Raw genomic sequence first — 14,994 nt, 5'->3', positions numbered from 1 at the left:
ACGCTTGTGAAAATATGTGTATGTTGCAAATCCTGAAACCATAAATCCACCTAATTATCGTGAAATCCATCTCTATAGACCATGAATCTAGGGTAAAATTGAATCTGAAGGTTATGGAAAGATAACTACAAAATAAGTTTGTAAAGACATACATAGTTTACCAACCTGCTCTAATTTAGATCAGCAAATCCTTCCCTCCTGCTGGGCACTGCAGAGATGAAATAATCCGAATGAAATCTGTCTTATTTTCTGCTATTTCTTCCACGAAAAGTCATTATAAGCTTGGGCAAGTAGGTGTGTGACAATTTTCAATGCCATTATCAACAGTGTTTGTTTAGTTAATGCTCCTGGTAAATAGCAATTTTGATCGCTTATTCTGCTGAGAAATGACAAATTACAAACTTCAAAATCCAAAAATTACCTAAAAAAAGAATACATTATCAAACTCATCTCTTAAACATCACAGTTGCTTCTAGATTCCAAACTCCCACCTGCCAGTCAATCCCACTGCTAGCAGGAAGGCACAGAGGGTGGTGAGGAAAAGACTCAGCTTGCTGGTCTACTCAACCTATTTGGAAGCTACCCAGCTTTGTGCCCAACTGACCATACCAAATTTCATCTTTTTCCAACACAGAATCTAGGGTAGGCTCATTTTCTCCCCCCACGGCTGATCAGACTGAAGCAGTTGACCTCAGGATATGACTGTATAAGTAATTAAGGAATCTCTGAGTTGGGGCCATTCAGTATACTGTTATTTCCTTTAAGATTTGCTATGGTGAAATTTTAATGACAAAAAATCTGAAAGTATCTATGTCCTAGAAAATACTTTGGCTCATACTGACTTTACCAGTTTGGATATAATCTGAATAAAATAGGAAATAATCCCTATTTATTTAAAAGACCAAAAAGTGAAGAATTTTCCACAGAGTACTTTTGGTTACTACTAATAAATCATCTCTGTGAATGAATTATAAGAAAGAAACACCAACATTGTGACTCCTGGGCAGACTATTCAACTTCCTTGTCTATCAGTGACATTAAGAGAAACAAAAATACCTATGGTTATGGGTTAAGTGGGAAGATTTTTAAAAATAATTTTTTTGTAACACTTTGTATCAAAGAGAAATTGCTTTCCTCATAGGTACCAGGATAATACTGGCTAAGACGGTCTGTTTCCTTTTAACTCCTGAAAAGTGACTTGCGATTTTACCTAAAATTATCTAAAAATCAGTATTGAAATAATTGGGTAGGTATTAAACTATGCATCATTTCTCTCCCAGAGATACAAAAAGTCCTGATCAATTGGAAAAACCCAAACTCCATGTTTGCTCAAGTTCATGTTCATCATAATCACAATCCTGTTTATCACAGGATATAGACTTCACATCACTTCAGGTTTTTCCTAGAGACCGAAATACACATTGAAAGCTTCCTTTTCTTCCTTCCTTCCTTTTTCTAGCAGACCTCAGTTCATTTATGGGATGTTTTATAGATCACAGGCAAGCTCAGGCAAATGACATTTATTTATTTTTGTATGAATGAGCCATATATTGGGCAAACATATCACATCAGACAGCTTCCAGAAAAAAAAAAAATTTCAGTTCTCTGTAGTTGTGCTTCACTCCCTCCATCCTTGGTATATGTGTTCAGCCAAGTGCATGCTTTGCATCTTCAAATATTCAAGTATCTCCTTCCAACAACATCACAAAGTCTATATTTTTTACATTCCAGGATGTAGTACTGTTAACTTGTAAGGATTAGGTTGCTTCAGTAGTTGTGTTAGTTTTGGTTATTCTCCATATTTTTAAGTGGTTTATAATGGAGGTCAGTAACATTCAAATTCAGCTCTTAATAAGTTCATCCCAATTTGAAGGAGATATCAGGCTCACATCTGTGCCAAAATGGTAGTCGAAATGGAGATCATTTTATAGCTGTATTTATGTAAGACATTTCTTTATTTGGTTTAATTACTAAGAAGTTATGTTGCATTTTGAAAAGTTGGTTATTTATTTTAATACATGATGAAGAGTGCTATATTTCAAGAAATTTAAGACAATCAAATATAGGCTTATGTATGCCTGATAAACACATAGATCAGCTTAATGATCAAATTTGTATGATCAAGCACTCTTTTAGGTCCTGTGGATATAATCCCTGCCATAAATGTGCTCATAGTTCTGTGCAGTAGTTTAGCAACTTTTTTAGAAGCAACTTGCTTTTTGCTAATGAAATCATACATATAAAATTAATTTAATGCCACATTATTAGGATAAATTTATTTTATAAATATAAGCTTATAAACTATTTATAAAACTAATATGAATAATGATGCTTTTATTTTTTTAAATTTTGCATTAGGGTTGCAAGTTCAAACTTAGCCTCTATATCTATTTCCATCCTGTATTTTAGATACACAATATTAAAAGAAACTATTTACTCACAGATTATTTGCAAAGATTAGCTATTATTGAACTACTCATCATGGTAATTCAGTATATTCTTCATGAAAACACAAACAGAAAGAAAATTCACGAAATGAATTAATCTGGTAGATTGCTAAGGATTTTATAGCATTCAACATGTTGAAAATATGGTGTGAGAGACTACTACAAGCAACTATATGCCAATCAATTGGATAACCTGGAAGAAATGGATAAATTCTTAGAAAAGTACAATCTTCCAAGACTGAACCAGGAAGAAATAGAAACTATGAACAGACCAATCACAAGTACAGAAATTGAGACTGTGATTAAAAACCTCCCAACAAAAAAAAGCCCAGGGCCAGATGGCTTCACAGGTGAATTCTATCAAACATTTTGAGAAGAGCTAACACCTATCCTTCTCAAACTCTTCCAAAACATATCAGAAGGAGGAACACTCTCAAACTCATTCTATGAGGCCACCATCACCCTAATACGAAAAACAGGCAAAGATGTCACAAAAAAGAAAATTACAGGCCAATATCACTGATTAATACAGATGCAAAAATTCTCAACAAAATACTACCTAACAGAATCCAATAGCACATTAAAAAGACCATACACCATGATCAAGTGGGGTTGATCCCTGGGAAGCAAGGATTCTTCAATATACGCAAATCAATCAATGTGATACATCATTTCAACAAATTGAAGGGTAAAAACCATATGATCATCTCAATAGATGCAGAAAAATCTTTTGACAAAACTTAACACCCATTTATGAGGAAAACTCTCCAGAAAGTGGGCATAGAAGGAAATTACCTCAACATAATAAAAGCCATACATGACAAACCAAAAGCCAACATCGTTCTAAATGGGGAAAAATTGAAAGAATTCCCTCTAAGAACAGGAACAAGACAAGCGGGCCCATTCTCACCACTATTATTCAACATAATTTTGGAAGTTTTAGCCACAGCAATCAGAGAAGAAAAAGAAATGAAAGGAATCCAAACTGGAAAAGAAGTAAAGTTGTCACTCTTTGCAGATGACATGATATTATACATAGAAAACCCTAAAGATTCTACCAGAAAACTGCTAGCACTAATTGAAGAGTTTAGTAAAGTAGCAGGATACAAAATTAATGCACAGAAATCTCTTGCATTCCTATACACTAACAATGGAAGAGCAGAAAGAGAAATTAAGGAAACTCTCCCATTTACCATTGCAACAAAAAGAATAAAATACCTAGCAATAAACCTGCCTAAGGAAGCAAAAGACCTGTAGGCAGAAAACTTTAAGACATTGATGAAAGAAATCAAAGACGACACAAACAGATGGAGGGACATACCATGTTCTTGGACTGGAAGAATCAACATAGTGAAAATGACTGTCCTACCCAAAGCAATTTATAGATTCAACGCAATCCCTATCAAATTACCAATGGCGTTTTTCACAGAACTAGAGCAAGAAATCTTACGATTTGTATGGAAACACAAAAGACCCCGAATAGCCAAAGCAATCTTGAGAAGGAAAAATGGAGTTGGTGGAATCAGGCTTCCTGACTTCAAACTATACTACAAGGCCATAGTGATCAAGACAGTATGGTACTGGCACAAAAACAGAAAGGAAGATCAATGGAACAGAAAAGAGAACCCAGAGGTAAACCCAAGCACATGTGGGCACCTTATCTTTGACAAAGGAGGCACGAATATACAATGGAAAAAAGACAGCCTCTTCAATAAGTGGTGCTGGGAACATTGGACAGCAACATGTCAAAGAATGAAATTAGAACACTTCCTAACACCATACACAAAAATCAAATCCAAATGGATCAAAGACCTAAATGCAAGGCCAGACACTATAAAACTCCTAGAGGAAAACATAGGCAGAACACTCTGTGACATCCATCAAAGCAAGATCCTTTTTGACCCACCTCCTAGAATAACGGAAATAAAATCAAGAATAAACAAATGGGACCTCATGAGACTTCAAAGCTTTTGCACAGTGAAAGAAACATTAAAGAAGACAAGAAGACAACCCTCAGAATGGGAGAAAATACTTGCCAGTGAAGCAACGGACAAAGGATTAATCTCCAAAATATACAAGCAGTTCATGCAGCTTAATACCGAAAAAGCAAATAACCCAATCCACAAGTGGGCAGAAGACCTAAATAGATATCTCTCCAAAGAAGACATGCAGATGGCTAACAAACACATGAAAAGGTACTCAACATCACTAATCATTAGAGAAATACAAGTCAAAGTCACAATGAGGCATCACCTCACACGGATCAGAATGGCCATCATCGAAACATCTAGAAACAATAAATGCTGGAGAGGGTGTGGAGAAAAGGGAACTCTCCTGCACTGTTGTTGGGAATGTAAGTTGGTACAGCCACTATGGAAAACAGTTTGGAAGTTCCTTAAAAAACTACAAATAGAACTACCATATGATCCAGTAATCCTACTCCTGGGCATATCCCAGAGAAAACCATAATCCAAAAGGCAACATGTACCATAATGTTCACTGCAGCACTATTTACAATAGCCAGGACATGGAAGCAACCTAAATGCCCATCAACAGATGAATGGATAAAGAAGATGTGGCACATATATACAATGGAATATTACTCAGCCATAAAAAGGAATGAAATGGAGCTATATGTAATGAGGTGGATAGACCTAGAGACTGTCATACAGAGCGAAGTAAGCCAGAAAGAGAAAAACAAATACCATATGCTAATTAATATATATGGAATCTAAAAAAACGGTACAGATGAACCCACTGACAGGGCAAGAATAAAGATGCAGATGCTAATTAATATATACGGAATCTTAAAAAATGGTACAGATGAATCCAGTTACAGGGCAAGAATAAAGATGCAGATGCAGAGGACACGGGGTTGGCGGGGGGTGAACGGGAAGCTGGGATGAAGTGAGAGAGTAGCATAGACATATATACACTACCAACTGTAAAACAGATAGCTAGTGGGAAGTTGCTGTATGACAAAGGGAGATCAACTCGATGATGGGTGACGCCTTAGAGGGCCAGGACAGGGAGGGTGGGAGCAAGTCGCGGGAGGGAGGGGATATGGGGATATATGTATAAATACAGCTGATTCACTTTGGTGTACCTCAAAAGCTGGTACAAGAATGTAAAGCAATTATATTCCAATAAAGAACTTAAAAAGGGGAGGAAGCAATAATATATTGTTTTACTTTGGAAGCTAAAAACTGTATCCTATAAATTGTATTAATGCTTAATAAAAATAATAATAGAGTGAAAATATTCTAATTGGAGAAGTTAAATAAAAGGAAAAAATTATATAGCACAATATATAAAACAAAGGAAGAAATCATGGATACATGTAAGAAAAGAAAAGATGACAATAAGAGCAAATGTATCAGTTTTGATAACCAATATTTATCTACATAGATAAAAGTTTAACTTATTAAATAAAATAGAAAAACAATGAGAAAAAATATGGTGTAACATTTGATTATATATTTATTATAATTTTTTAAACTATTTATTTTGAAATAATTTTAAACTTATAGAAAAGTTTCAAAACTAGTGCAGAAAGTTCCTGTATATCTTTCACACAGCTTAACCTAAAGTTAACATATTTTACAACTATAGAGCAATTATCAAAAGCAGGAAGTTAACCTAGTATTATAATACTATTAACATAGCATTACAATACTATTAACATAGCATTACAATACTATTAACTATAAATCTTATTAAAATTTCAACAGTTATTTTCATTAATGTCCTTTTCCCATTCCCAGAGCCAATGTAAGATTCCGAATTGCATTCAATTGTTAGTCATCCAAGTGTCACTTCCTCAGTTTTTCTCTTGTTTTATACTCTGGACACTTTTAAAAAATGCTGCAAATTATTTTGTGGACGGTCCCTCAATTTCTTTGATATTTCTCATTATTAGAATGGAGTTACAAAAACAAAGATTCATCTTTAATTGTATCAACTCCTGTGATGTCATTTACAGTTTATCTAAGGCTTGATCTATTTCATCAATTTGGGGGAATTCTTGTCATATTTTCCCTTCAAATGCTGCTTCTGCCCTTCATTCTCTCTCTATAAATTGATTTATACATACATTAGACTTTTGCACAATATTCCTTGTCTCTTGTGCTCTTTTCTGTATTTTCAATCATTTTTTTCTCTCATGCTCCAATTTATCTTCTACAGACCTAGACTCCCAAGCTTTTAGTCTTCTCTTCAGCTTTAATATTTTTTTACAGACTCTAGTTCAATTTTTCCATATTTTTATCTATGGTTAACCTGTTAATCACAGTCATTTTGAAGCTCATATCTCATAATTTCAATTCCTGGGTTAGCTGTTGGTCTATTTCTATCGTATTCTTTCTTGGCTTTTGGTTATTGATCCTCAATCTTGAAATCCCTGGTAGTTTACTGAATGTTGGCTATTTATTGTTAAAAAAAAATATTGAAGCTTCTAGGGGTTACTACAGATCTCTGGAGAAAATTATGCTGCCTCTAGCTGACACAGAGAATATACTCAGATCTAGTCGAGGGCATGTTCAGACATTATGAGGGCTGATCTATTTATGATCATCCCTTACTTACATCAATTGTAATAAACCACCAGGGATTTCAACTGAAAGCCTTAGGTGTTTACCATGACCCTTCTTACTTAACTAAGCCTAAAGTTACAATTTTTTTTTTTTGTTTCTGTAGCACTGTGAGACTTCATAAATCTCTGGTTAACATTTTATTTTTTTAATAGCTGATTTTCTTTTAGTTCTTTGTGTCTCATCCCATGCAGATACAACTCTTTTCTCCAGGATCTTGTCCCATTAATTGCTGTATTCATTGGTAGCTTGAAAACCATTTTGTTCGGATTTTTTTTCCTTTCTGTCTAGCCCAGTGACATTTCATATGCACTGGGCTACTATTTTTTCTTCAGCTTTCTTCCTAACACTAGTGATTGGCAAATGCCCTAAGCTGACAAACAGGGTGAGGGTATACCTCAGTGCATTTTCTTTCTCTTCAGGATCTTGGCCTTTCTGATATATTCAAATTCTGTTGTATTTTACTGAATTATTTTTGGTGAAGTGTTAGCTACTACATCTAGTTGAAAGGTAAAGTCCTGTTATAGACACTTTACTGTCTTAATTTCTTAAGTACATGTCTGATGCCAGTACAGTGTGCCTGCTCACTACAGAGAGCACTTTGGTCTCTTTGCAGTGGTCCCTTGTACTATCCTCGAGGAGAGGGCCAGATCCCCCCTCCCTCAAAGTGCCCTCTCTATGCGCCCACCAGCTCTCTCCACAAGTCTTCCTCATAGAATTCTCCACCTCTTCAGGCTCATAAGACTTTTAAATCCTTTATTTGTTTTAGACTCTAGTTACTCTCAACCAAGGTGATCTAACCTCCAATTAGCCAGAGTACCATCCAATTAACATGGAATTTAGCATCTTTTCTTCATCTCCAACTAAAACCAAAACCAACTGAGTTCTTGAAAATATCACATTCATTTAAAATACATATTAAGGGCACAGTAATTAACTCGATGGGAGGAATCCTTTCATAAAGTATATGTATATCAAATCGTCACATTGTACATGCTAAATACCCTACAATTTTGCAACTGTATCTCAATAAAACTTGAAAAAAATCCATCAAATGTTTGATTTCATATTATTCAGAAGGGTAATGAATATGTCTCTATCTTAAAATCTAAATCACATGTATTTTCTCCTTAACATCTCTCTTCTTTATATCAGATACAAAAGCAAAAGTCAAAGTGAGGAATTCTCTTTTCATGGGGTTATCATTAATATTGCATAATTGGTCATAAGTTACATATCCATATCAAATCAAACATTAAAATTCCTTTTCATTGCCCTTAGCTTTTAGTAACCCTTGTTTCACTGTCCACTTCGGCTTTTAGTTTTCTACCGAGTTTTGAATCATTCTCATAGTTTCATATGTTTATCTTTTTTTTTCTATCATTTTTATCTGACTGCCTAAAGCCCAAATTCAAATGTTCATGGATATACACTGGATTCTTTCACTACATTCATATTTTCTTCTTCATTGAAAGAGTTTTTATAATCAATACCAAAGTTAGAAAAGATTAAATTTTTTCACAGAATCTCATGGCGTGGAGAAATATCTTCCTATTTTTTGAAATGTTTGAAATCTAACTTCCTTCATATCATCCCCTACCTAAAGATACAAAACAAGATACTAAAAATAATCTATTATGTTACAGTCATTTACAAGATTTTCTGGATTGACAAATTATAGTTTATTCAACAAATATTCACTTTTGCTTATTTCACTTTCATGATATACTAAACATATTATTTGATATATTACAAAAATATTTTGCGAAGTTATATAATATGCTGTATAAGATTCAACTGAAATTCATATTAATTTCAATATTCTCAGAATAAGAAAATATTGGCTGATATTTACAAAAGGACCAAGCACGAATTAGGTATTTTTAACAACTTTCCAATATAATGTTCTATGTTGGGGCATAGTCTTTACCAGCATATTCATTATTATAATTTAACTTTATTTTTATTTATTCATTTATTTATTTATTTATTTTTGGCTGCACTGTGTGGCTTGTGGGATCTCAGTTCCTCAAGCAGAGATCAAACTCAGGCCCCAAGCAGTGGCGGTGTGGAGTCCTAACCAATGGACTGCCAGGGAATTCCCATAGTTTAACTTTAAAATTATGCAGAAAAGTAAATGAGAAGCTTCCCAAAATTTAATTTATCCCTGAGTAACTTCATTGGTAAGCCTCAGGAAAGCCGTATTGATGAGGACTACTCTGCAATAAATCTTCATTATCCTCATAGGTAAATATCACTGCTTGGTTTAGTCAGTTCACTTAATAGATTAATGATAATAGATCAGATCTGTATCTCATGCATAACTAATTGATATATCTATTTCCGGATCCTTATGTGGATGTAGTCTTATGTCATGTTCTTACAAACTGTTTGTCATAAATATTATCACAGTAAGTATAATGAACTTATCATGCATTTCACAAATCAGAGAAGTTACCTGTAAAGAATGTAAACCATTAGACATATTTTAGCTATGATGGACAACTTATTTTTGGTATATATAGAAAGTCTCTGTACCTTTTCAAACTGTCAAGAAACTGAAACTATTCAAGAACTATAAGCCTGTTGCCTCTGTGTGGTTAATGACACTACGTCCAGAGGGGAGAATGAAACAGAAGGCCTCAGAGCTGAGGAAGAACATTTAAAGGGCTCACCTAATGGGAGATCTCAGCGGGATTTTAAGCAGTGCACAATGTGGAAGGTCATAGACAAAAACTTCATGATAATTCTGTCTAGAAAATAGTCTTCTGTATTATATCTCCCCCAAAATGGCACTTTAAATAAAAATAACTTCTTAATTCCACAAGTTTAACATACTACTTCTATCTAATCGGAGAGCCAAATATTTGGTCATGGAAAATAAATATGACATGGGCCGATACCCAGAGAACTCTCATGACCTTTATTTAGTCAATTGTTTTAGTTGTTCATTTTAAAATTTGAACTATCCCTAAGGAAGCCAAGTTGACAGCTTAAAATGGCATTCTTTTTCTTTCCCGAGCTTAACTTCTGTTTAAGTGCTATGATTCATCTAAAAGGAAAGAAAAGGAACAGAGAAGGGACAGACTTGGGAAAATATGTCATCTGAAGACAATGAATGGATACACACACACACACACACACACACACAGGTGGAGCTACACAACAACTCTTTAATACTACTAAATCGTAGTCTAGAGTTCTTCCTAGAGAAAAATAGTGCTTAATTAACCAAAACCACAATAATTCAAAATGCCACTTACATTATTGATCCTAACATGTCTTTGCTACCTTGAAATAGTAAAGCACTAAAGGTGAGGTGTATAAAAATATAGTAATGAGCAAAGGTTGAAGATTTTCACAAAATGAATTCTCCATAAAGTAATTTATTGTGTTCAGTTAATGAAGAGGCAGTGGTTTCCTCTTGTGTGTGGCCAATGCCATCTACTGATTTTTTCACTAATGTCTTTAAAACTGCTTAGTGAGGGACTTCCTAGGTGGCGCAGTGGTTAAGAATCTGCCTGCCAATTTAGGGGACATGGGTTCGATCCCTGCTCCAGAAAGATCCCACATGCCACAGAGCAATTAAGCCCGTGTGCCACAACTATTGAGCCTGTGCTCTAGAGCCCCCAAGCTCACAACTATTGAGCCCATGTGCTACAGCTACTGAAGCCCATGCCTAGAGCCCGTGCTCCATAAGAGAAGCCACTGCAATGAGGAGCCCACACACCACAATGAAGAGCAGCCCTCGCTCTCCGCAACTAGAGAAAGCCCATGTGCAGCAACAAAGACCCCATAAGTAAATAAATACACTAAAAAAATCCTACTTAGTGAGCTTACATCACATGACTAGCTATTATATCACTTGGATTAACAGCGAAAACAAACAAAAATCATCTTAATTGACTAGAGATGGTCTCTTCATGTTTATCAGATGATATATGGTTTCACCAGTCATCTCCCCTCTTCCCATGTCTTCCCTGTAGCTGAGAAGTCATGATTCGGTGTAGAATGAGTAGATGTTTCACAAGAAGGCAGAATATTTGAAATGTAGAGTTAACAAAATCCTTAGTTTAAAAGTTGCATCCACTAAAATGCATTGTACTACAATATATTTATCTTTGCTCTCCTCTAACTATAGCTTTGTTAATTGCTTCCTTTCTGTATATCATCCACCATGAGCCACTGTTTTATGTACTAAATCATCTAAGTTTGGTTCACTCCCCCCCCCCTTTAAAACTCTCCTCACTCTCTTCTACATCTACACAAATAACACCTCTAAAATGCACACTTCCCTCAATATCTGACCTTTACATAAAAATAAGAGCCAAGAAGGTAAACTTATTCTGTAGCAACAATGACGCAATTCTCAAGCTGAGTTTTATCTTGATTAACAATGAGTACAATAGAACCTATTAGCTCACTCTGGTTAAAAAAGTAAAGCCAGGCTGCAAAGACTGCAAAGGAAGGTTAGAACTCTCTTTCAGCAGTCCTTGTGTCAATACCAAAGCATTCTAAGATAAATAAAATTTTTTCCCCAGAATCTCATGGTGTGGAGAAATATCTTCATCTTTTCTGAAATGTCTGAAATCTTACTTCCTTTATATCATCTACTAGGTAAAGATACACAAGACACTAAAAATGATCTACTATGTTACATTCATTCATACTACTTTCTGAATTGACAAATTATAGTTTATTCAAATATTCACTTTTGCTCATTTCAGTTTCAAAACATACTGAACTTATATTACTTGGTATATTACAAAAATATAAGTGTAGATGAAATGGAATCCTTCATGCTCACCTGAACAATATTTTAGCTGCCTCTGTTTCTGCCCAGACAACCTGCTCCATTTCCCCATGAAGAAGACAGAGATAACATAGGGCAATAAAGATAAAATTTATGTTATATATGCAGGACCGAGAATTGTTGCTCAACACTGTACCATGTTGCACCCCAGCTTGTAATTGTGAAGTATTTCTAAAGTCAAGTCACACAGCAGTTAAATTCAGGGACGTTATTTTCCTAGATGTTCTTCAAGAGTTGAAAACAACAGAGACAGGCATCACTGTTCATGATTCACCTGATGAGTCATTCTGGCATTTTAATTACCTGAGGACTGCTTCATGCAGAAAGAAGTAACAGAAAGAGATTCATGTTGTTGTCTTCACATGGTGGCAGCAGTGGGAAAACAAACCCAGGCTCTCCTGGGAGATTCAGACACAGTGCTTTGAAAACAGTCCCAGTAGGGTGACAATGAATCTTCAACCTCCTGCCTAACCATCTCTTTTTCCTTTACTTGGTCCCACTTCCTTAGTTCCAATTCTCCTTACTTCTTCCCAGTTTTTGACCCCTGATCGATCTTGGCTCTCAGCTGGATATCAGTGAATCCCTAATAACCAAGATGTTAGCCAATAATTGCTTCTACTTAACCCTCCTGCAGCTATTCACATATCAAAAGGGGGAAAATAGTGTTGACAGTCTAAAAGGCTTAAGGTATAAGGTATATTTTGGAAAAGTCCTGTCTTTCTCATCTCAATTGCTCCTCATACATGACTTTCAATGCCAGTCGCTCTTATCAAGAATAGAAAGTAAAAACACAAGCTAGAATATCCTTCTGTGCTACGAAAACAGCTGTCTACTGACGCCTGATACACAGGGCAGTTTATCCAAACACATGACCAAGCAATGCTACAGGGGAGCTGGAAGAAAGTAGCAAGACTCCCTTTGCCAGAGCAGCACTCATTGTTTCAGATATTCAACAGCAGCTTATACAAAATCTACGATTCGAGTAGGGATTTGTATAATTTTGTATATCACGTAGTCAGATACACCTCATTTTATTTCTCATTATATAGGGAATGTCATTATCATAGAGATGATGGATATAATTAAATATTTTAATTAGTATTTTAAAAATGTACCTTAACACCACATTGCAATTTAGCAACTACAACAAAATAGTTAAACAACAACAAAAATTCTCGAATGGGATTTTTGAGATCAGAAATACTACCCAAAGTCTAGAAGACCCAATGTGTGTGAAAACTGAAAAATGATAAAAATATAAATAAGTAACTTTACATCTCCAAATAGAACTATAACATAAATTAAGCTGAATATTCAAACAATAGGTAGGTCAGGGTTTATTGCCTTAAGCAGCAGATCTCTAAAACAAAGTGAGGCCTTTAAGACATGCTCTCAAGTGCTTAATGTAGCAAGATAAGGACTCTTTTCCCATAGATTTTCCTAGTGCTGTTATCTCTAAGTTCTATGATACTGGGTAAACCAAATACCCTTTCTGATCCTTAGCCTCCTTGGTAAAAAGGAGATGGCAAAACCTACCTGGTAAATTTACCAGGTAAATTATTGGCTCAATGTATATATAACTGAGTGCCTTAAGTTCCTTTTCTGAAGGTAAAATACATAGGCTCATTTAAGAAAATATAATAAAGTGTAACAAAGGAACTTCTACTACTCCTTGAAAACACTGGCACTTTTTCCCTAATATTTTTATCACCACATCATAATCCTAAATCCTGCTTTATTTACTAAGCATTATATCGTGAAAGATATGTGAATTTTGGAACTAGAAACCCCAGAAGTCTGGATCCCAGCTCTTCCATGGAATTTGAAAAGTTTGTTTAAACTCTGTGAGTCTCAGTCTCTTTACTTAATGGGAATAATATTAGCTACCTCATCTACTTCATAGGTTCCTTTAATGAGATAAGGAGTATAAAAAGCGAAACACAGAGTTTAGTGTATAATTCATCAATAAATGTTAGCTCATTCCCATTCTACACCAAAACCTAGTGAAGTTAAGACAAGGGATCTATCAGGCAAACCCATCCATCAGTCAACAAGCAACCACACTAAGGACTTCAGTGATTTGAAAGGTGCCAAGAAGGGGTGTGTGTGTGTGTGTTTGTGTGTGTGTGTGAGCATGTGTGTGTTTGCATTTTCACATGTGCATGCCTTCATGTGCATTTTCTTAAGACCCAGCAAGTGGAAGCCTCTTCAGGGGCAGAGACAAAGAAAATGTCCTGGGAAATGGATGACTTCTGAAGGACTCCAGAAGAAAGCTGAGGCAGGCTGCTGATTGCTCTGCAGTCCTACTTAGTATCTCTGTCACCAAATTGAAAAGGGGCCACCATCCACATTAGAATCTGCTGGCCTTTCACCCCTGTACAGTCTCCAAACAGCAGGTATCACCATCTCTCACCTTAGAGCTTCTGTGCCAAGATGGCATGCTGAGATTTTGCAAGCTCTGAACCAAAAAGGTTATTTTTCAACTGGATGTGGCTCAGAGAATCTAAGGAGAGTGCAAGGTAATAAAATCAAGACTCTGCCAACAAAATTACCCCCTTATTCCCTGCCATTAAGATAGTTCTGCTTTACTCTGCAGGATATAAAGAGGATTTAGTTGAATAAATCCTATTATTTATTACAGCCGCCATTTACAACAGAAATAGTTTCCACCCGCCTGCTTAGGAAAATGGGCAAATTACTAGATCATCACTTATGGTCACAGAAACATAAGTCTTCCAACTGGCAGTGAACTCCAAGTCGCAGATAAAAAGATTCAAGATTATGGAGACTTAGAAGGTGATAGAGCAAGGAATGGCAACTTCTGACTTTCTAGCATTTACTCTGAAAGTCACAGGAATATGGCAAACTTTTAGAGACAGCAATAAGAGCTGTAAACATGGAAGTGCAGGTATATCCACACAGAAAATTAACCCTGAAGGGAGGCAAAGATTTGACCACAATCAACTGACAGGTTAAATTTCCTGCTTTCATATAAGTTGTTGAAAACAAGCGTAAATACAGTCCTTTCAAATGAACACATTCTATTTTTCATTCTCATGCAATCAAGCTCCAAATGAAACACAGTGCTTGGATACATTTAAGTTCCTTGACAGTTAAATGCATTTGAAACATTGGTAAAGGAAAA

This window comes from Hippopotamus amphibius, chromosome 1 (assembly GCF_030028045.1).
Source record: "Hippopotamus amphibius kiboko isolate mHipAmp2 chromosome 1, mHipAmp2.hap2, whole genome shotgun sequence".
Classification (NCBI taxonomy): domain Eukaryota; kingdom Metazoa; phylum Chordata; class Mammalia; order Artiodactyla; family Hippopotamidae; genus Hippopotamus; species Hippopotamus amphibius.
Note: the sequence above shows the minus strand (reverse complement) of the source record.